This window comes from Platichthys flesus, chromosome 10, assembly GCF_949316205.1.
Source record: "Platichthys flesus chromosome 10, fPlaFle2.1, whole genome shotgun sequence".
NCBI classification, from domain to species: domain Eukaryota; kingdom Metazoa; phylum Chordata; class Actinopteri; order Pleuronectiformes; family Pleuronectidae; genus Platichthys; species Platichthys flesus.
In genome coordinates, this window is record NC_084954.1 from 24,117,228 (window position 1) to 24,136,914 (window position 19,687).

The 19,687-nt window shown below is 43.9% G+C and overlaps 25 non-coding genes and 1 pseudogene across 25 annotated transcripts; all 26 read right to left on the reverse strand.

Moving 5' to 3' along the window:
* Positions 1-17: 17 nt before the first annotated feature.
* Positions 18-130, reverse strand: LOC133963252 (U5 spliceosomal RNA). Its single transcript, XR_009922761.1, has one exon. It is a non-coding gene; the product is annotated as a U5 spliceosomal RNA (small nuclear RNA).
* A 513-nt stretch (positions 131-643) lies between these two features.
* LOC133962980 (U2 spliceosomal RNA) lies at positions 644-818 on the reverse strand (annotated as a pseudogene).
* Positions 819-993: 175 nt separating this feature from the next.
* Positions 994-1,105, reverse strand: LOC133963721 (U5 spliceosomal RNA). Its single transcript, XR_009923208.1, has one exon. It is a non-coding gene; the product is annotated as a U5 spliceosomal RNA (small nuclear RNA).
* Positions 1,106-1,618: 513 nt separating this feature from the next.
* LOC133962784 (U2 spliceosomal RNA) lies at positions 1,619-1,810 on the reverse strand. The gene has a single exon (XR_009922356.1). It is a non-coding gene; the product is annotated as a U2 spliceosomal RNA (small nuclear RNA).
* A 177-nt stretch (positions 1,811-1,987) lies between these two features.
* On the reverse strand, positions 1,988-2,100 carry LOC133963254 (U5 spliceosomal RNA). The gene has a single exon (XR_009922762.1). It is a non-coding gene; the product is annotated as a U5 spliceosomal RNA (small nuclear RNA).
* Positions 2,101-2,605: 505 nt separating this feature from the next.
* On the reverse strand, positions 2,606-2,797 carry LOC133964149 (U2 spliceosomal RNA). Its single transcript, XR_009923618.1, has one exon. It is a non-coding gene; the product is annotated as a U2 spliceosomal RNA (small nuclear RNA).
* Positions 2,798-2,974: 177 nt separating this feature from the next.
* LOC133963255 (U5 spliceosomal RNA) lies at positions 2,975-3,087 on the reverse strand. The gene has a single exon (XR_009922763.1). It is a non-coding gene; the product is annotated as a U5 spliceosomal RNA (small nuclear RNA).
* A 513-nt stretch (positions 3,088-3,600) lies between these two features.
* LOC133964150 (U2 spliceosomal RNA) lies at positions 3,601-3,792 on the reverse strand. Its single transcript, XR_009923619.1, has one exon. It is a non-coding gene; the product is annotated as a U2 spliceosomal RNA (small nuclear RNA).
* Positions 3,793-3,969: 177 nt separating this feature from the next.
* On the reverse strand, positions 3,970-4,082 carry LOC133963164 (U5 spliceosomal RNA). Its single transcript, XR_009922678.1, has one exon. It is a non-coding gene; the product is annotated as a U5 spliceosomal RNA (small nuclear RNA).
* Positions 4,083-4,595: 513 nt separating this feature from the next.
* LOC133962785 (U2 spliceosomal RNA) lies at positions 4,596-4,787 on the reverse strand. Its single transcript, XR_009922357.1, has one exon. It is a non-coding gene; the product is annotated as a U2 spliceosomal RNA (small nuclear RNA).
* A 177-nt stretch (positions 4,788-4,964) lies between these two features.
* On the reverse strand, positions 4,965-5,077 carry LOC133963256 (U5 spliceosomal RNA). The gene has a single exon (XR_009922764.1). It is a non-coding gene; the product is annotated as a U5 spliceosomal RNA (small nuclear RNA).
* Positions 5,078-5,582: 505 nt separating this feature from the next.
* LOC133963070 (U2 spliceosomal RNA) lies at positions 5,583-5,769 on the reverse strand. The gene has a single exon (XR_009922608.1). It is a non-coding gene; the product is annotated as a U2 spliceosomal RNA (small nuclear RNA).
* A 5,167-nt stretch (positions 5,770-10,936) lies between these two features.
* Positions 10,937-11,049, reverse strand: LOC133963793 (U5 spliceosomal RNA). Its single transcript, XR_009923277.1, has one exon. It is a non-coding gene; the product is annotated as a U5 spliceosomal RNA (small nuclear RNA).
* Positions 11,050-11,562: 513 nt separating this feature from the next.
* On the reverse strand, positions 11,563-11,754 carry LOC133962765 (U2 spliceosomal RNA). Its single transcript, XR_009922338.1, has one exon. It is a non-coding gene; the product is annotated as a U2 spliceosomal RNA (small nuclear RNA).
* Positions 11,755-11,931: 177 nt separating this feature from the next.
* LOC133963257 (U5 spliceosomal RNA) lies at positions 11,932-12,044 on the reverse strand. Its single transcript, XR_009922765.1, has one exon. It is a non-coding gene; the product is annotated as a U5 spliceosomal RNA (small nuclear RNA).
* A 513-nt stretch (positions 12,045-12,557) lies between these two features.
* On the reverse strand, positions 12,558-12,749 carry LOC133964151 (U2 spliceosomal RNA). The gene has a single exon (XR_009923620.1). It is a non-coding gene; the product is annotated as a U2 spliceosomal RNA (small nuclear RNA).
* Positions 12,750-12,926: 177 nt separating this feature from the next.
* LOC133963258 (U5 spliceosomal RNA) lies at positions 12,927-13,039 on the reverse strand. Its single transcript, XR_009922766.1, has one exon. It is a non-coding gene; the product is annotated as a U5 spliceosomal RNA (small nuclear RNA).
* A 513-nt stretch (positions 13,040-13,552) lies between these two features.
* LOC133964152 (U2 spliceosomal RNA) lies at positions 13,553-13,744 on the reverse strand. The gene has a single exon (XR_009923621.1). It is a non-coding gene; the product is annotated as a U2 spliceosomal RNA (small nuclear RNA).
* Positions 13,745-13,919: 175 nt separating this feature from the next.
* LOC133963259 (U5 spliceosomal RNA) lies at positions 13,920-14,032 on the reverse strand. The gene has a single exon (XR_009922767.1). It is a non-coding gene; the product is annotated as a U5 spliceosomal RNA (small nuclear RNA).
* Positions 14,033-14,545: 513 nt separating this feature from the next.
* On the reverse strand, positions 14,546-14,737 carry LOC133962786 (U2 spliceosomal RNA). The gene has a single exon (XR_009922358.1). It is a non-coding gene; the product is annotated as a U2 spliceosomal RNA (small nuclear RNA).
* Positions 14,738-14,914: 177 nt separating this feature from the next.
* LOC133963260 (U5 spliceosomal RNA) lies at positions 14,915-15,027 on the reverse strand. Its single transcript, XR_009922768.1, has one exon. It is a non-coding gene; the product is annotated as a U5 spliceosomal RNA (small nuclear RNA).
* A 505-nt stretch (positions 15,028-15,532) lies between these two features.
* LOC133964153 (U2 spliceosomal RNA) lies at positions 15,533-15,724 on the reverse strand. The gene has a single exon (XR_009923622.1). It is a non-coding gene; the product is annotated as a U2 spliceosomal RNA (small nuclear RNA).
* Positions 15,725-15,901: 177 nt separating this feature from the next.
* Positions 15,902-16,014, reverse strand: LOC133963175 (U5 spliceosomal RNA). Its single transcript, XR_009922688.1, has one exon. It is a non-coding gene; the product is annotated as a U5 spliceosomal RNA (small nuclear RNA).
* Positions 16,015-16,527: 513 nt separating this feature from the next.
* On the reverse strand, positions 16,528-16,719 carry LOC133964154 (U2 spliceosomal RNA). The gene has a single exon (XR_009923623.1). It is a non-coding gene; the product is annotated as a U2 spliceosomal RNA (small nuclear RNA).
* A 177-nt stretch (positions 16,720-16,896) lies between these two features.
* On the reverse strand, positions 16,897-17,009 carry LOC133963165 (U5 spliceosomal RNA). The gene has a single exon (XR_009922679.1). It is a non-coding gene; the product is annotated as a U5 spliceosomal RNA (small nuclear RNA).
* A 513-nt stretch (positions 17,010-17,522) lies between these two features.
* Positions 17,523-17,710, reverse strand: LOC133963076 (U2 spliceosomal RNA). The gene has a single exon (XR_009922613.1). It is a non-coding gene; the product is annotated as a U2 spliceosomal RNA (small nuclear RNA).
* Between the last annotated feature and the right edge of the window lie 1,977 nt (positions 17,711-19,687).

Genomic DNA, 19,687 nt, shown 5'->3' on the forward strand with positions numbered 1-19,687 from the left:
CACAATTTCATAAGGCTCAGCCATACAGCAAAGCCTGCCAAAAATAGATTCAACTCATGTTTGTTCCTCTCCACGGAAGTCTTTAGTAAAAGGCGAAAGACTTGTGCGTTATGAAGAGAAACCAGAGTCAGCATGGCCCTCTGCTCGAGAGCAGCGGTGGAGCCTCTCGGTCACAGTCACCACCTTCGCGGTGGGCCTCTCTTTGCTTTGCGCATGTCAGATTCTAGTATACAACATTCCCACCACGCCCCCATCTGCCAACACAAATTATACAAGGCTTTATTTGCTCCTGCCCTGACTAGTGATTGGCTTTTAAGCCTTTTTAAGCGATACATCCCTGAACCACTTACATTGGGTCCAAAAGCGGACTCTGCTTTCTCACCAAGTCTCCCAGGAGATGTTGAGTGAAAACACGTTTCAGTTTTTGACAAATGCTTCTGATTCTATTTGGAATCCAGTTGATGCTCATTGTGACCCCGTGCAGAGTCATGCATAATCACTTCACAAGGCAGTGAGTCATAAGAGCAGTTTTGCACACTAGTCAAACTCTGCCAGGCCATTCCCTCAGTTTCATTGACCCAGTGTAGAATTCACCTTGAAACCTCCACAATTGTTTGAGTGTTTGCTTTTCTACAAGGTAAGAACAGAGTGCACCGTTCCCAGCGGCACTGCAATGCTAGGTCGATGCGTGGAGAGAAGGGAGCAAGCTCCAAAATTCTCCTGCTTAATATGTAGTCCTCATATAGAGGACATATCAGATATTAAACTGATAAGAACAGATACTACACTTGATCTTAGCCAAAAGGCCGAGAAGCGATAATCCACAAGTGTTGGATGTCCAAGCTAACCTCTTGGCACAAATCTCCCTTGCTGTGGTACCCCGTTTGTAGGTGTGCATAACAATGGCTGCTCATCACCTCCGCCCAAGCTCTCCTTTGTGGACACTTGATTGCTGTTCAGCAGCTCTTTGACTTTTCACAATTTCATAAGGCTCAGCCATACAGCAAACCTGCCAAAAATAGATTCAACTCATGTTTGTTCCTCTCCACGGAAGTCTTTAGTAAAAGGCGAAAGACTTGTGCGTTATGAAGAGAAACCAGAGTCAGCATGGCCCTCTGCTCGAGAGCAGCGGTGGAGCCTCTCGGTCACAGTCACCGCCTTCGCGGTGGGCCTCTCTTTGCTTTCCGCATGTCAGATTCTAGTATACAACATTCCCACCACGCCCCCATCTGCCAACACAAATTATACAAGGCTTTATTTGCTCCTGCCCTGACTAGTGATTGGCTTTTAAGCCTTTTTAAGCAATACATCCCTGAACCACTTACATTGGGTCCAAAAGCGGACTCTGCTTTCTCACCAAGTCTCCCAGGAGATGTTGAGTGAAAACACGTTTCAGTTTTTGACAAATGCTTCTGATTCTATTTGGAATCCAGTTGATGCTCATTGTGACCCCGTGGAGATTCATGCATAATCGCTTCACAAGGCAGTGAGTCATCAGAGCAGTTTTGCACACTTGTCAAACTCTGCAAGGCCATTCCCTCAGTTTCATTGACCCAGTGTAGAATTCACCTTGAAACCTCCACAATTGTTTGAGTGCTTGCTTTTCTACAAGGTAAGAACAGAGTGCACCGTTCCCAGCGGCACTGCAATGCTAGGTCGATGCGTGGAGAGAAGGGAGCAAGCTCCAAATTTCTGCTCCTCTTGCCAAAAATCTGCTTAATATGTAGTCCTCATATAGAGCACATATCAGATATTAAACTGATAAGAACAGATACTACACTTGATCTTAGCCAAAAGGCCGAGAAGCGATAATCCACAAGTGTTGGATGTCCAAGCTAACCTCTTGGCACAAATCTCCCTTGCTGTGGTACCCCGTTTGTAGGTGTGCATAACAATGGCTGCTCATCACCTCCGCCCAAGCTCTCCTTTGTGGACACTTGATTGCTGACCTAGACAGCTCTTTGACTTTTCACAATTTCATAAGGCTCAGCCATACAGCAAAGCCTGCCAAAAATAGATTCAACTCATGTTTGTTCCTCTCCACGGAAGTCTTTAGTAAAAGGCGAAAGACTTGTGCGTTATGAAGAGAAACCAGAGTCAGCATGGCCCTCTGCTCGAGAGCAGCGGTGGAGCCTCTCGGTCACAGTCACCACCTTCGCGGTGGGCCTCTCTTTGCTTTCCGCATGTCAGATTCTAGTATACAACATTCCCACCACGCCCCCATCTGCCAACACAAATTATACAAGGCTTTATTTGCTCCTGCCCTGACTAGTGATTGGCTTTTAAGCCTTTTTAAGCAATACATCCCTGAACCACTTACATTGGGTCCAAAAGCGGACTCTGCTTTCTCACCAAGTCTCCCAGGAGATGTTGAGTGAAAACACGTTTCAGTTTTTGACAAATGCTTCTGATTCTATTTGGAATCCAGTTGATGCTCATTGTGACCCTGTGGAGATTCATGCATAATCGCTTCACAAGGCAGTGAGTCATCAGAGCAGTCTTGCACACTTGTCAAACTCTGCCAGGCCATTCCCTCAGTTTCATTGACCCAGTGTAGAATTCACCTTGAAACCTCCACAATTGTTTGCTTTTCTACAAGGTAAGAACAGAGTGCACCGTTCCCAGCGGCACTGCAATGCTAGGTCGATGCGTGGAGAGAAGGGAGCAAGCTCCAAATTTCTGCTCCTCTTGCCAAAAATCTGCTTAATATGTAGTCCTCATATAGAGGACATATCAGATATTAAACTGATAAGAACAGATACTACACTTGATCTTAGCCAAAAGGCCGAGAAGCGATAATCCTCAAGTGTTGGATGTCCAAGCTAACCTCTTGGCACAAATCTCCCTTGCTGTGGTACCCCGTTTGTAGGTGTGCATAACAATGGCTGCTCATCACCTCCGCCCAAGCTCTCCTTTGTGGACACCTGATTGCTGACCTAGACAGCTCTTTGACTTTTCACAATTTCATAAGGCTCAGCCATACAGCAAAGCCTGCCAAAAATAGATTCAACTCATGTTTGTTCCTCTCCACGGAAGTCTTTAGTAAAAGGCGAAAGACTTGTGCGTTATGAAGAGAAACCAGAGTCAGCATGGCCCTCTGCTCGAGAGCAGCGGTGGAGCCTCTCGGTCACAGTCACCACCTTCGCGGTGGGCCTCTCTTTGCTTTGTGCATGTCAGATTCTAGTATACAACATTCCCACCACACCCCCATCTGCCAACACAAATTATACAAGGCTTTATTTGCTCCTGCCCTGACTAGTGATTGGCTTTTAAGCCTTTTTAAGCGATACATCCCTGAACCACTTACATTGGGTCCAAAAGCGGACTCTGCTTTCTCACCAAGTCTCCCAGGAGATGTTGAGTGAAAACACGTTTCAGTTTTTGACAAATGCTTCTGATTCTATTTGGAATCCAGTTGATGCTCATTGTGACCCCGTGCAGAGTCATGCATAATCACTTCACAAGGCAGTGAGTCATAAGAGCAGTTTTGCACACTTGTCAAACTCTGCCAGGCCATTCCCTCAGTTTCATTGACCCAGTGTAGAATTCACCTTGAAACCTCCACAATTGTTTGAGTGTTTGCTTTTCTACAAGGTAAGAACAGAGTGCACCGTTCCCAGCGGCACTGCAATGCTAGGTCGATGCGTGGAGAGAAGGGAGCAAGCTCCAAATTTCTGCTCCTCTTGCCAAAAATCTGCTTAATATGTAGTCCTCATATAGAGGACATATCAGATATTAAACTGATAAGAACAGATACTACACTTGATCTTAGCCAAAAGGCCGAGAAGCGATAATCCACAAGTGTTGGATGTCCAAGCTAACCTCTTGGCACAAATCTCCCTTGCTGTGGTACCCCGTTTGTAGGTGTGCATAACAATGGCTGCTCATCACCTCCGCCCAAGCTCTCCTTTGTGGACACTTGATTGCTGACCTAAACAGCTCTTTGACTTTTCACAATTTCATAAGGCTCAGCCATACAGCAAAGCCTGCCAAAAATTGATTCAACTCATGTTTGTTCCTCTCCACGGAAGTCTTTAGTAAAAGGCGAAAGACTTGTGCGTTATGAAGAGAAACCAGAGTCAGCATGGCCCTCTGCTCGAGAGCAGCGGTGGAGGCTCTCGGTCACAGTCACCACCTTCGCGGTGGGCCTCTCTTTGCTTTCCGCATGTCAGATTCTAGTATACAACATTCCCACCACGCCCCCATCTGCCAACACAAATTATACAAGGCTTTATTTGCTCCTGCCCTGACTAGTGATTGGCTTTTAAGCCTTTTTAAGCAATACATCCCTGAACCACTTACATTGGGTCCAAAAGCGGACTCTGCTTTCTCACCAAGTCTCCCAGGAGATGTTGAGTGAAAACACGTTTCAGTTTTTGACAAATGCTTCTGATTCTATTTGGAATCCAGTTGATGCTCATTGTGACCCCGTGGAGATTCATGCATAATCGCTTCACAAGGCAGTGAGTCATCAGAGCAGTTTTGCACACTTGTCAAACTCTGCAAGGCCATTCCCTCAGTTTCATTGACCCAGTGTAGAATTCACCTTGAAACCTCCACAATTGTTTGAGTGCTTGCTTTTCTACAAGGTAAGAACAGAGTGCACCGTTCCCAGCGGCACTGCAATGCTAGGTCGATGCGTGGAGAGAAGGGAGCAAGCTCCAAATTTCTGCTCCTCTTGCCAAAAATCTGCTTAATATGTAGTCCTCATATAGAGCACATATCAGATATTAAACTGATAAGAACAGATACTACACTTGATCTTAGCCAAAAGGCCGAGAAGCGATAATCCACAAGTGTTGGATGTCCAAGCTAACCTCTTGGCACAAATCTCCCTTGCTGTGGTACCCCGTTTGTAGGTGTGCATAACAATGGCTGCTCATCACCTCCGCCCAAGCTCTCCTTTGTGGACACTTGATTGCTGACCTAGACAGCTCTTTGACTTTTCACAATTTCATAAGGCTCAGCCATACAGCAAAGCCTGCCAAAAATAGATTCAACTCATGTTTGTTCCTCTCCACGGAAGTCTTTAGTAAAAGGCGAAAGACTTGTGCGTTATGAAGAGAAACCAGAGTCAGCATGGCCCTCTGCTCGAGAGCAGCGGTGGAGCCTCTCGGTCACAGTCACCACCTTCGCGGTGGGCCTCTCTTTGCTTTCCGCATGTCAGATTCTAGTATACAACATTCCCACCACGCCCCCATCTGCCAACACAAATTATACAAGGCTTTATTTGCTCCTGCCCTGACTAGTGATTGGCTTTTAAGCCTTTTTAAGCAATACATCCCTGAACCACTTACATTGGGTCCAAAAGCGGACTCTGCTTTCTCACCAAGTCTCCCAGGAGATGTTGAGTGAAAACACGTTTCAGTTTTTGACAAATGCTTCTGATTCTATTTGGAATCCAGTTGATGCTCATTGTGACCCTGTGGAGATTCATGCATAATCGCTTCACAAGGCAGTGAGTCATCAGAGCAGTCTTGCACACTTGTCAAACTCTGCCAGGCCATTCCCTCAGTTTCATTGACCCAGTGTAGAATTCACCTTGAAACCTCCACAATTGTTTGCTTTTCTACAAGGTAAGAACAGAGTGCACCGTTCCCAGCGGCACTGCAATGCTAGGTCGATGCGTGAAGAGAAGAGAGCAAGCTCCAAATTTCTGCTCCTCTTGCCAAAAATCTGCTTAATATGTAGTCCTCATATAGAGGACATATCAGATATTAAACTGATAAGAACAGATTTTTTTTTTTTTTTTTTTTTTTTGGAATTTTTTTTTTATTTAATTCACTCATGAGCAGTACAATACTTTACATTACAAAGATCATCATCTCTCCACATCTTAAGACCTCCAGAATTCTATCGGACTAAAAGAAAATAAGAGGAGGTACAATAAAAGACTCTTTCATGAGTTCAGTCTACAGATTGTCAAAAATAATTTTCCATCGATCTTTAATTGAGTCGATGCCCCATTTGCTCGCCTCCAATTTAAGTTTTCGCCGCATAATGTCTTCAATACTGTGTGTAGTGTTTTCTATCGACCACTTTTCCGTCCCATTTATTATACTACCTCTTACCTCCCATAACTTAGCCTTCACAATTGATGTAAGTTCTAAGGCTTTGCACACACCTTTGTCCCCCTCTAAACTAAAATCCATGAACAGAACTTTTTCCCAATTCACCTCTTTTAGAAACCCGAATCTTTGGCCCAATTTCTTCCACAATTGTTTTGCAAAGGGACATTCAAATAATGCATGTTCCACGGTTTCTACCCCATTGCATCCACGTCTTGGGCATATCCTATTTAATGTTAAATCATGATTAAATAGAGTATTCCTCACAGGTAATTTCCTATGAAGCACCAACCAATTAAAATCTCTTAATCTGTTTTCTAGACTCTTGCATTGGGTTCTTCTCCACACGTCACTATGAACATGCAAACCATCTTTAGGGTCAAACTTAGCAATCAACGTTTCATACAGCTTTTTGTGATTAACTACTGAATCTCTTTTCCAACACTCCTTGTATTTCTTTGCCCAACTTATCATTTTTTTATAATGATCTGGCATGACCTCTGCTTTCGGAAAACTGTTTTCCCATTTCGCCACAAGAGGTCTCAGATGGATAGAGAGCCAGAATTTAATCAATGGTTGGCATTTGTGTTCAGGTGGGTTTAACATTATTCTACATGTATTTGAAAAAAACAAAACTTTGAACTTCAAACCTAAATTTGGCATGTCCCTACCACCTCTTTCGACCGGCTGATACATTGTAGCTCTTTTAATGTATTCATACCCTCCCCATATGAACTGAAACAGAGATTTTTGAAGTTTTAAACAAACTAAAGCCGGCATGGGGAAAATATAAGCCACATGAAGTAATGTCGGCAATAAATCAGATTTAATAACCAAAATCTTACCACTAATGGACAGCCTTCTTAATTTCCACATATTTAGTTTTTTCAGCACTTTTCCCAATTTTGTCTCCCAATTAGTTTCTCCATCATTGTTATTTCCAAAGGATATTCCCAGTAAAGTCATTGGCCCCGCACACAGAGAGAACCCTAAAGGGTTATCAACTCTGTCCTTCCACTTTCCAAAGTATTTGATTTGGGATTTTCCTGTATTGACTCTAGAACCAGAAGCAACTGAGAATGTGTCGATGACCTGCATAGCTTCGCGCAGACAGAAATCATCTTTTAAATACAGTACAGTGTCATCTGCATACTGGGATATGGTCAAGGATTCACCACCAGGCAGCTGTATCCCCTTGATGTTAACATTTTTCCTGATTGCACATGCCAGCGTTTCAATGAATAGCACATACAAGGGGGCTGATGCTGGACATCCCTGTCTGACCCCTCTGGTTTGTTTAAAGAATTCACCAAGGTTGCCATTAACATTAACACTGCTTCCGACTTCTGTGTATAAAATCCTCAACCAACTCCTGAATCTAGCACCGAAGCCAAATTTCTTTAGTGTCCTAAACAAAAAATTGTGATCAACTCTGTCAAAGGCTTTTTCCTGGTCAAGACTGAGGACAATTAGTGGTATATTTCTGTCCTGAGAATAAGATAGTATATCTCTATGCATTTGTAAATTCCAGTTTAGTTGCCTGCCAGGTACTGCACATGTCTGATCTGAGCCGATGATTAAGGGTAGAGCTGACACCAAACGGTTTGTCAAAACCTTACTAAAAATCTTATAATCTGTACAAAGCATTGTTAGAGGCCTGTAGTTTGATATTTTGTTGACATCACCTTTTTTAAACAGCAGGGATATCACCCCTTTTCTCATGGATTCCCCCATAATCCCAGATGTACATATATAAGTGAACAACTCTAACAGCCATGACCCAATGTCTTCCCAAAATATTATATAAAATTCTTTTGTGATCCCATCTATTCCTGGCACCTTGCCCTTTTTCAAAGACATGGTTGCCCTCAGGATTTCTTCTAAAGTAAAATCTTTATCTAGCTCTGTTCTCAGATCTTCAGGTATGAATCTGTCTATATTGTCTAACAATGTTGCACCTTTCATGTAGTCAACCTTTTCTGCTTTAAAAAACGTAGAAAAATGATTAGAGATAACTTGAGCAATCCCATCAGGATCGTTAATCTCCTCACCTGTTTCATTTAAAACGGAAACTATGCTCCTCCTCTTTGCCTGTGCTTTGGACTGTCTAAAGAAGTAGGGAGAACACTTTTCGTCACTCTCCCACTTCTCTCTAAGACACCGGAATTTATAGGCCTCTGCTCTGTTGTGAAAAAATAACCTCTGTTTATCTTGCAAATGTTTCAGCAAGTCCTTATCAATTTGTCCACCTGCATTTCTCTGTTCCATTAATTTATTTATGGCTTTTTGCAGTCGGTAGTATAATTTAAATTCCTCTTTCCTTGATTCTTTTGAGTAATTCTGTGTGTAGTATCTAATACGCAGCTTTGTGCTTTCCCACCATTCACAGACATTTTCATAAAATACTCTCATATGAAAGCAATCTTTTAGAAAACACTTTAATGCTACCCTAAACTGCTGGAGCTCTAGAATATTGTTGTTTAATTTCCAATACCCTTTACCATTTTTGATCATCATTGAGGTTAGTTTTACTGAGAGCATGTTGTGATCTGTGTAAAAAACTGGTGATACTTTCGCCCCTGTCACCTGAAATTCTACCGGACAAAATATATAGTCTATCCTACTCTTCGCCCCTCTACTATTTGACCATGTGAAGCCAAGATCGTCTGGGTTAGCTTTTTTATATGAATCCACCAAATTATACTTTGTAACAATATTTATTAAACTGGCCTCGGCCTTGCTGCCCTCACTTTGGGAATTGAAGTCTCCTCCAATTACCACATGGCGGTTGGTCATGAAAGCAGTGTCAAGACTAAGAAAAAGCTCCCTTCTCTCCTTTGGAGAAGAGTGGGCATATATGTTAATAACTCTTAACCCCTTTCCCTTCCAGTCAATATCTGTTACCAAAACCCTCCCCTGTACCACTGAAAAACTGCCAACCACTTGGACTTCATTATTCCCACATAGTGTTCCCACCCCAGATGAATGGACCCCCCCAATGCTCCACCTAGATTCACCTTTGGTCCACTCTTTTGAGAATAGGTTCACGTCGTCTTCATTTTTCAAGTGGACCTCTTGCAAAAGGCATAAAGAAAAGTTGATTGAACATAAATGAGAAAAGACCACTTCCCTTTTGGCCTTGTTCCTCAAACCTCTAACATTTATGGAAACTATATGTAATGAGGACATTCTGGTAAATGAGGAATGAGACAAAAAACAAAACAAACAAACAAACCATCAAAGACGAGACACTGTGTTTTCTCTAATTTTCAACTTCACAGTCAAATTCAATGCCTTCCCTATGTGTCTTTTCCTCGGGCACCGCGTGCCCTGAGTTGGGGGTATTACCCTCTGGAAGCAATGAGCATTGCTCTGAAACCAAATCCCTGTCAGAGTTGTTCGGAGCCAGGGACTCCACCAGGACACACCCGGACGGGGGCATGCTGCCGTCAGAGTCTGTCACCTCAGTCTGCACTGGAATTTGTCCATGTTCTCCACCCTCCAGCCCATCCACCCTGGCAGCAGCCTTCACATCCTGATCGCTGTTCACCTGCAGCCCCTCCATCTCCCCTTCCTCCTGCGACTCCTCCACAACCTCAGAAAGAACACTGAACACGCTTTCCACTCCCAGGGGCACAGCGCTTGTCTCGATCCTCCTTTTTTTCCCCTTGCCTCCCCTGCTTTCCACTGTGGTCCACTCAGGAACAGGTTGGCTCTCCTCTGAGGTTGTAGTCTCCTCCCCCTTCTTCTTCTCTGGGGGAGGTGCTCGTTCAGGTGGATCAACCACATTTGCCTCAATCTCATTGTCCACAAACATTTGATCAATTACCTCGTTAATTGCTCTCAGGGAGGAGGCATCAGGATCTTCGCACATTGGTCGCCTTACAATGCTTGCATAGGAGGAGCGGACCTCAGGGCAGTGCTTAAATAAATGTCCTTCAGACCCACAAAGATTGCATTTTCTGGAACGGTCACAAGTCCCCATTTTGTGTCCTAGACCCTTGCAATTTCTGCACCTCACCTGCGTGCAGGATTCTGCCGTGTGACCAAAGTCTGTGCATTTTCTGCAGTAAATAGGCTGGCCCGAGTAGTACAGATATCCTCTATTTGTGCCTATGGTGAAGGAGGCAGGGGGGTGGTGGTAGCCATCGTGACCATCTGGGTCATCCTTCAGCCGCACACGACATTGTCTTTTTCCAGTCCAAACGTCAAGAGAGTCCCTGATTTCCCTCATGCTCGAAATCACTGTCACATGCTTAGAAAGGAAGTATCTGGTTGCTTCTTCAGTTACCCAGGGATTATAGTTATGAATTGTGATAACACGCTCACCAGTTCGGCAAAGGCTTTGAATCTGGTACTCCCTCAGTGGTCCATCAGCCAAACGATCAGCCAACCTTTTCGTTTCCTCCATCTTGGTGAGATTATAGAACGTAACATCAAAAAAACGGTCGGTGGCATTTCTCTGCAAGCAGAGGAGGTCATCTATCTTGAGGGACAAGGCTCCAAAAAGAATATTAACTCCAAATTCTCTCCTATCCAAAAAAACTTCAGTACTCTTCCAAATGAATCTCAAAGTATTTTTCAGCACGGGAAGTCCCTGCTGTGAAACTGTTGCTGACGTCATTATGACAATCCACGTCCGCAAACCCTTCTCACCTGGCTAGATCTTAGCCAAAAGGCCGAGAAGCGATAATCCACAAGTGTTGGATGTCCACGCTAACCTCTTGGCACAAATCTCCCTTGCTGTGGTACCCCGTTTGTAGGTGTGCATTACAATGGCTGCTCATCACCTCCGCCCAAGCTCTCCTTTGTGGACACCTGATTGCTGACCTAGACAGCTCTTTGACTTTTCACAATTTCATAAGGCTCAGCCAAACAGCAAAGCCTGCCAAAAATAGATTCAACTCATGTTTGTTCCTCTCCACGGAAGTCTTTAGTAAAAGGCGAAAGACTTGTGCGTTATGAAGAGAAACCAGAATCAGCATGGCCCTCTGCTCGAGAGCAGCGGTGGAGCCTCTCGGTCTCAGTCACCACCTTCGCGGTGGGCCTCTCTTTGCTTTCCGCATGTCAGATTCTAGTATACAACATTCCCACCACGCCCCCATCTGCCAACACAAATTATACAAGGCTTTATTTGCTCCTGCCCTGACTAGTGATTGGCTTTTAAGCCTTTTTAAGCAATACATCCCTGAACCACTTACATTGGGTCCAAAAGCGGACTCTGCTTTCTCACCAAGTCTCCCAGGAGATGTTGAGTGAAAACACGTTTCAGTTTTTGACAAATGCTTCTGATTCTATTTGGAATCCAGTTGATGCTCATTGTGACCCCGTGGAGATTCATGCATAATCGCTTCACAAGGCAGTGAGTTTTCAGAGCAGTTTTGCACACTTGTCAAACTCTGCCAGGCCATTCCCTCAGTTTCATTGACCCATTGTAGAATTCACCTTGAAACCTCCACAATTGTTTGAGTGTTTGCTTTTCTACAAGGTAAGAACAGAGTGCACCGTTCCCAGCGGCACTGCAATGCTAGGTCGATGCGTGGAGAGAAGGGAGCAAGCTCCAAATTTCTGCTCCTCTTGCCCAAAATCTGCTTAATATGTGGTCCTCATATAGAGGACATATCAGATATTAAACTGATAAGAACAGATACTACACTTGATCTTAGCCAAAAGGCCGAGAAGCGATAATCCACAAGTGTTGGATGTCCAAGCTAACCTCTTGGCACAAATCTCCCTTGCTGTGGTACCCCGTTTGTAGGTGTGCATAACAATGGCTGCTCATCACCTCCGCCCAAGCTCTCCTTTGTGGACACTTGATTGCTGACCTAAACAGCTCTTTGACTTTTCACAATTTCATAAGGCTCAGCCATACAGCAAAGCCTGCCAAAAATAGATTCAACTCATGTTTGTTCCTCTCCACGGAAGTCTTTAGTAAAAGGCGAAAGACTTGTGCGTTATGAAGAGAAACCAGAGTCAGCATGGCCCTCTGCTCGAGAGCAGCGGTGGAGCCTCTCGGTCACAGTCACCACCTTCGCGGTGGGCCTCTCTTTGCTTTCCGCATGTCAGATTCTAGTATACAACATTCCCACCACGCCCCCATCTGCCAACACAAATTATACAAGGCTTTATTTGCTCCTGCCCTGACTAGTGATTGGCTTTTAAGCCTTTTTAAGCAATACATCCTTGAACCACTTACATTGGGTCCAAAAGCGGACTCTGCTTTCTCACCAAGTCTCCCAGGAGATGTTGAGTGAAAACACGTTTCAGTTTTTGACAAATGCTTCTGATTCTATTTGGAATCCAGTTGATGCTCATTGTGACCCCGTGGAGATTCATGCATAATCGCTTCACAAGGCAGTGAGTCATCAGAGCAGTTTTGCACACTTGTCAAACTCTGCCAGGCCATTCCCTCAGTTTCATTGACCCAGTGTAGAATTCACCTTGAAACCTCCACAATTGTTTGAGTGCTTGCTTTTCTACAAGGTAAGAACAGAGTGCACCGTTCCCAGCGGCACTGCAATGCTAGGTCGATGCGTGGAGAGAAGGGAGCAAGCTCCAAATTTCTGCTCCTCTTGCCAAAAATCTGCTTAATATGTAGTCCTCATATAGAGGACATATCAGATATTAAACTGATAAGAACAGATACTACACTTGATCTTAGCCAAAAGGCCGAGAAGCGATAATCCACAAGTGTTGGATGTCCAAGCTAACCTCTTGGCACAAATCTCCCTTGCTGTGGTACCCCGTTTGTAGGTGTGCATAACAATGGCTGCTCATCACCTCCGCCCAAGCTCTCCTTTGTGGACACCTGATTGCTGACCTAGACAGCTCTTTGACTTTTCACAATTTCATAAGGCTCAGCCATACAGCAAAGCCTGCCAAAAATAGATTCAACTCATGTTTGTTCCTCTCCACGGAAGTCTTTAGTAAAAGGCGAAAGACTTGTGCGTTATGAAGAGAAACCAGAGTCAGCATGGCCCTCTGCTCGAGAGCAGCGGTGGAGCCTCTCGGTCACAGTTACCACCTTCGCGGTGGGCCTCTCTTTGCTTTGCGCATGTCAGATTCTAGTATACAACATTCCCACCACGCCCCCATCTGCCAACACAAATTATACAAGGCTTTATTTGCTCCTGCCCTGACTAGTGATTGGCTTTTAAGCCTTTTTAAGCGATACATCCCTGAACCACTTACATTGGGTCCAAAAGCGGACTCTGCTTTCTCACCAAGTCTCCCAGGAGATGTTGAGTGAAAACACGTTTCAGTTTTTGACAAATGCTTCTGATTCTATTTGGAATCCAGTTGATGCTCATTGTGACCCCGTGCAGAGTCATGCATAATCACTTCACAAGGCAGTGAGTCATAAGAGCAGTTTTGCACACTTGTCAAACTCTGCCAGGCCATTCCCTCAGTTTCATTGACCCAGTGTAGAATTCACCTTGAAACCTCCACAATTGTTTGAGTGTTTGCTTTTCTACAAGGTAAGAACAGAGTGCACCGTTCCCAGCGGCACTGCAATGCTAGGTCGATGCGTGGAGAGAAGGGAGCAAGCTCCAAATTTCTGCTCCTCTTGCCAAAAATCTGCTTAATATGTAGTCCTCATATAGAGGACATATCAGATATTAAACTGATAAGAACAGATACTACACTTGATCTTAGCCAAAAGGCCGAGAAGCGATAATCCACAAGTGTTGGATGTCCAAGCTAACCTCTTGGCACAAATCTCCCTTGCTGTGGTACCCCGTTTGTAGGTGTGCATAACAATGGCTGCTCATCACCTCCGCCCAAGCTCTCCTTTGTGGACACTTGATTGCTGTCCAGCAGCTCTTTGACTTTTCACAATTTCATAAGGCTCAGCCATACAGCAAAGCCTGCCAAAAATAGATTCAACTCATGTTTGTTCCTCTCCACGGAAGTCTTTAGTAAAAGGCGAAAGACTTGTGCGTTATGAAGAGAAACCAGAGTCAGCATGGCCCTCTGCTCGAGAGCAGCGGTGGAGCCTCTCGGTCACAGTCACCACCTTCGCGGTGGGCCTCTCTTTGCTTTCCGCATGTCAGATTCTAGTATACAACATTCCCACCACGCCCCCATCTGCCAACACAAATTATACAAGGCTTTATTTGCTCCTGCCCTGACTAGTGATTGGCTTTTAAGCCTTTTTAAGCAATACATCCCTGAACCACTTACATTGGGTCCAAAAGCGGACTCTGCTTTCTCACCAAGTCTCCCAGGAGATGTTGAGTGAAAACACGTTTCAGTTTTTGACAAATGCTTCTGATTCTATTTGGAATCCAGTTGATGCTCATTGTGACCCTGTGGAGATTCATGCATAATCGCTTCACAAGGCAGTGAGTCATCAGAGCAGTTTTGCACACTTGTCAAACTCTGCAAGGCCATTCCCTCAGTTTCATTGACCCAGTGTAGAATTCACCTTGAAACCTCCACAATTGTTTGAGTGCTTGCTTTTCTACAAGGTAAGAACAGAGTGCACCGTTCCCAGCGGCACTGCAATGCTAGGTCGATGCGTGGAGAGAAGGGAGCAAGCTCCAAATTTCTGCTCCTCTTGCCAAAAATCTGCTTAATATGTAGTCCTCATATAGAGCACATATCAGATATTAAACTGATAAGAACAGATACTACACTTGATCTTAGCCAAAAGGCCGAGAAGCGATAATCCACAAGTGTTGGATGTCCAAGCTAACCTCTTGGCACAAATCTCCCTTGCTGTGGTACCCCGTTTGTAGGTGTGCATAACAATGGCTGCTCATCACCTCCGCCAAAGCTCTCCTTTGTGGACACTTGATTGCTGACCTAGACAGCTCTTTGACTTTTCACAATTTCATAAGGCTCAGCCATACAGCAAAGCCTGCCAAAAATAGATTCAACTCATGTTTGTTCCTCTCCACGGAAGTCTTTAGTAAAAGGCGAAAGACTTGTGCGTTATGAAGAGAAACCAGAGTCAGCATGGCCCTCTGCTCGAGAGCAGCGGTGGAGCCTCTCGGTCACAGTCACCACCTTCGCGGTGGGCCTCTCTTTGCTTTCCGCATGTCAGATTCTAGTATACAACATTCCCACCACGCCCCCATCTGCCAACACAAATTATACAAGGCTTTATTTGCTCCTGCCCTGACTAGTGATTGGCTTTTAAGCCTTTTTAAGCAATACATCCCTGAACCACTTACATTGGGTCCAAAAGCGGACTCTGCTTTCTCACCAAGTCTCCCAGGAGATGTTGAGTGAAAACACGTTTCAGTTTTTGACAAATGCTTCTGATTCTATTTGGAATCCAGTTGATGCTCATTGTGACCCTGTGGAGATTCATGCATAATCGCTTCACAAGGCAGTGAGTCATCAGAGCAGTCTTGCACACTTGTCAAACTCTGCCAGGCCATTCCCTCAGTTTCATTGACCCAGTGTAGAATTCACCTTGAAACCTCCACAATTGTTTGCTTTTCTACAAGGTAAGAACAGAGTGCACCGTTCCCAGCGGCACTGCAATGCTAGGTCGATGCGTGGAGAGAAGGGAGCAAGCTCCAAATTTCTGCTCCTCTTGCCAAAAATCTGCTTAATATGTAGTCCTCATATAGAGGACATATCAGATATTAAACTGATAAGAACAGATACTACACTTGATCTTAGCCAAAAGGCCGAGAAGCGATAATCCTCAAGTGTTGGATGTCCAAGCTAACCTCTTGGCACAAATCTCCCTTGCTGTGGTACCCCGTTTGTAGGTGTGCATAACAATGGCTGCTCATCACCTCCGCCCAAGCTCTCCTTTGTGGACACCTGATTGCTGACCTAGACAGCTCTTTGACTTTTCACAATTTCATAAGGCTCAGCCATACAGCAAAGCCTGCCAAAAATAAATTCAACTCATGTTTGTTCCTCTCCACGGAAGTCTTTAGTAAAAGGCGAAAGACTTGTGCGTTATGAAGAGAAACCAGAGTCAGCATGGCCCTCTGCTCGAGAGCAGCGGTGGAGCCTCTCGGTCACAGTCACCACCTTCGCGGTGGGCCTCTCTTTGCTTTGTGCATGTCAGATTCTAGTATACAACATTCCCACCACGCCCCCATCTGCCAACACAAATTATACAAGGCTTTATTTGCTCCTGCCCTGACTAGTGATTGGCTTTTAAGCCTTTTTAAGCGATACATCCCTGAACCACTTACATTGGGTCCAAAAGCGGACTCTGCTTTCTCACCAAGTCTCCCAGGAGATGTTGAGTGAAAACACGTTTCAGTTTTTGACAAATGCTTCTGATTCTATTTGGAATCCAGTTGATGCTCATTGTGACCCCGTGCAGAGTCATGCATAATCACTTCACAAGGCAGTGAGTCATAAGAGCAGTTTTGCACACTTGTCAAACTCTGCCAGGCCATTCCCTCAGTTTCATTGACCCAGTGTAGAATTCACCTTGAAACCTCCACAATTGTTTGAGTGTTTGCTTTTCTACAAGGTAAGAACAGAGTGCACCGTTCCCAGCGGCACTGCAATGCTAGGTCGATGCGTGGAGAGAAGGGAGCAAGCTCCAAATTTCTGCTCCTCTTGCCAAAAATCTGCTTAATATGTAGTCCTCATATAGAGGACATATCAGATATTAAACTGATAAGAACAGATACTACACTTGATCTTAGCCAAAAGGCCGAGAAGCGATAATCCACAAGTGTTGGATGTCCAAGCTAACCTCTTGGCACAAATCTCCCTTGCTGTGGTACCCCGTTTGTAGGTGTGCATAACAATGGCTGCTCATCACCTCCGCCCAAGCTCTCCTTTGTGGACACTTGATTGCTGACCTAAACAGCTCTTTGACTTTTCACAATTTCATAAGGCTCAGCCATACAGCAAAGCCTGCCAAAAATTGATTCAACTCATGTTTGTTCCTCTCCACGGAAGTCTTTAGTAAAAGGCGAAAGACTTGTGCGTTATGAAGAGAAACCAGAGTCAGCATGGCCCTCTGCTCGAGAGCAGCGGTGGAGCCTCTCGGTCACAGTCACCACCTTCGCGGTGGGCCTCTCTTTGCTTTCCGCATGTCAGATTCTAGTATACAACATTCCCACCACGCCCCCATCTGCCAACACAAATTATACAAGGCTTTATTTGCTCCTGCCCTGACTAGTGATTGGCTTTTAAGCCTTTTTAAGCAATACATCCCTGAACCACTTACATTGGGTCCAAAAGCGGACTCTGCTTTCTCACCAAGTCTCCCAGGAGATGTTGAGTGAAAACACGTTTCAGTTTTTGACAAATGCTTCTGATTCTATTTGGAATCCAGTTGATGCTCATTGTGACCCCGTGGAGATTCATGCATAATCGCTTCACAAGGCAGTGAGTCATCAGAGCAGTTTTGCACACTTGTCAAACTCTGCAAGGCCATTCCCTCAGTTTCATTGACCCAGTGTAGAATTCACCTTGAAACCTCCACAATTGTTTGAGTGCTTGCTTTTCTACAAGGTAAGAACAGAGTGCACCGTTCCCAGCGGCACTGCAATGCTAGGTCGATGCGTGGAGAGAAGGGAGCAAGCTCCAAATTTCTGCTCCTCTTGCCAAAAATCTGCTTAATATGTAGTCCTCATATAGAGCACATATCAGATATTAAACTGATAAGAACAGATTTTTTTTTTTTTTTTTTTTTTTTTGGAATTTTTTTTTTATTTAATTCACTCATGAGCAGTACAATACTTTACATTACAAAGATCATCATCTCTCCACATCTTAAGACCTCCAGAATTCTATCGGACTAAAAGAAAATAAGAGGAGGTACAATAAAAGACTCTTTCATGAGTTCAGTCTACAGATTGTCAAAAATAATTTTCCATCGATCTTTAATTGAGTCGATGCCCCATTTGCTCGCCTCCAATTTAAGTTTTCGCCGCATAATGTCTTCAATACTGTGTGTAGTGTTTTCTATCGACCACTTTTCCGTCCCATTTATTATACTACCTCTTACCTCCCATAACTTAGCCTTCACAATTGATGTAAGTTCTAAGGCTTTGCACACACCTTTGTCCCCCTCTAAACTAAAATCCATGAACAGAACTTTTTCCCAATTCACCTCTTTTAGAAACCCGAATCTTTGGCCCAATTTCTTCCACAATTGTTTTGCAAAGGGACATTCAAATAATGCATGTTCCACGGTTTCTACCCCATTGCATCCACGTCTTGGGCATATCCTATTTAATGTTAAATCATGATTAAATAGAGTATTCCTCACAGGTAATTTCCTATGAAGCACCAACCAATTAAAATCTCTTAATCTGTTTTCTAGACTCTTGCATTGGGTTCTTCTCCACACGTCACTATGAACATGCAAACCATCTTTAGGGTCAAACTTAGCAATCAACGTTTCATACAGCTTTTTGTGATTAACTACTGAATCTCTTTTCCAACACTCCTTGTATTTCTTTGCCCAACTTATCATTTTTTTATAATGATCTGGCATGACCTCTGCTTTCGGAAAACTGTTTTCCCATTTCGCCACAAGAGGTCTCAGATGGATAGAGAGCCAGAATTTAATCAATGGTTGGCATTTGTGTTCAGGTGGGTTTAACATTATTCTACATGTATTTGAAAAAAACAAAACTTTGAACTTCAAACCTAAATTTGGCATGTCCCTACCACCTCTTTCGACCGGCTGATACATTGTAGCTCTTTTAATGTATTCATACCCTCCCCATATGAACTGAAACAGAGATTTTTGAAGTTTTAAACAAACTAAAGCCGGCATGGGGAAAATATAAGCCACATGAAGTAATGTCGGCAATAAATCAGATTTAATAACCAAAATCTTACCACTAATGGACAGCCTTCTTAATTTCCACATATTTAGTTTTTTCAGCACTTTTCCCAATTTTGTCTCCCAATTAGTTTCTCCATCATTGTTATTTCCAAAGGATATTCCCAGTAAAGTCATTGGCCCCGCACACAGAGAGAACCCTAAAGGGTTATCAACTCTGTCCTTCCACTTTCCAAAGTATTTGATTTGGGATTTTCCTGTATTGACTCTAGAACCAGAAGCAACTGAGAATGTGTCGATGACCTGCATAGCTTCGCGCAGACAGAAATCATCTTTTAAATACAGTACAGTGTCATCTGCATACTGGGATATGGTCAAGGATTCACCACCAGGCAGCTGTATCCCCTTGATGTTAACATTTTTCCTGATTGCACATGCCAGCGTTTCAATGAATAGCACATACAAGGGGGCTGATGCTGGACATCCCTGTCTGACCCCTCTGGTTTGTTTAAAGAATTCACCAAGGTTGCCATTAACATTAACACTGCTTCCGACTTCTGTGTATAAAATCCTCAACCAACTCCTGAATCTAGCACCGAAGCCAAATTTCTTTAGTGTCCTAAACAAAAAATTGTGATCAACTCTGTCAAAGGCTTTTTCCTGGTCAAGACTGAGGACAATTAGTGGTATATTTCTGTCCTGAGAATAAGATAGTATATCTCTATGCATTTGTAAATTCCAGTTTAGTTGCCTGCCAGGTACTGCACATGTCTGATCTGAGCCGATGATTAAGGGTAGAGCTGACACCAAACGGTTTGTCAAAACCTTACTAAAAATCTTATAATCTGTACAAAGCATTGTTAGAGGCCTGTAGTTTGATATTTTGTTG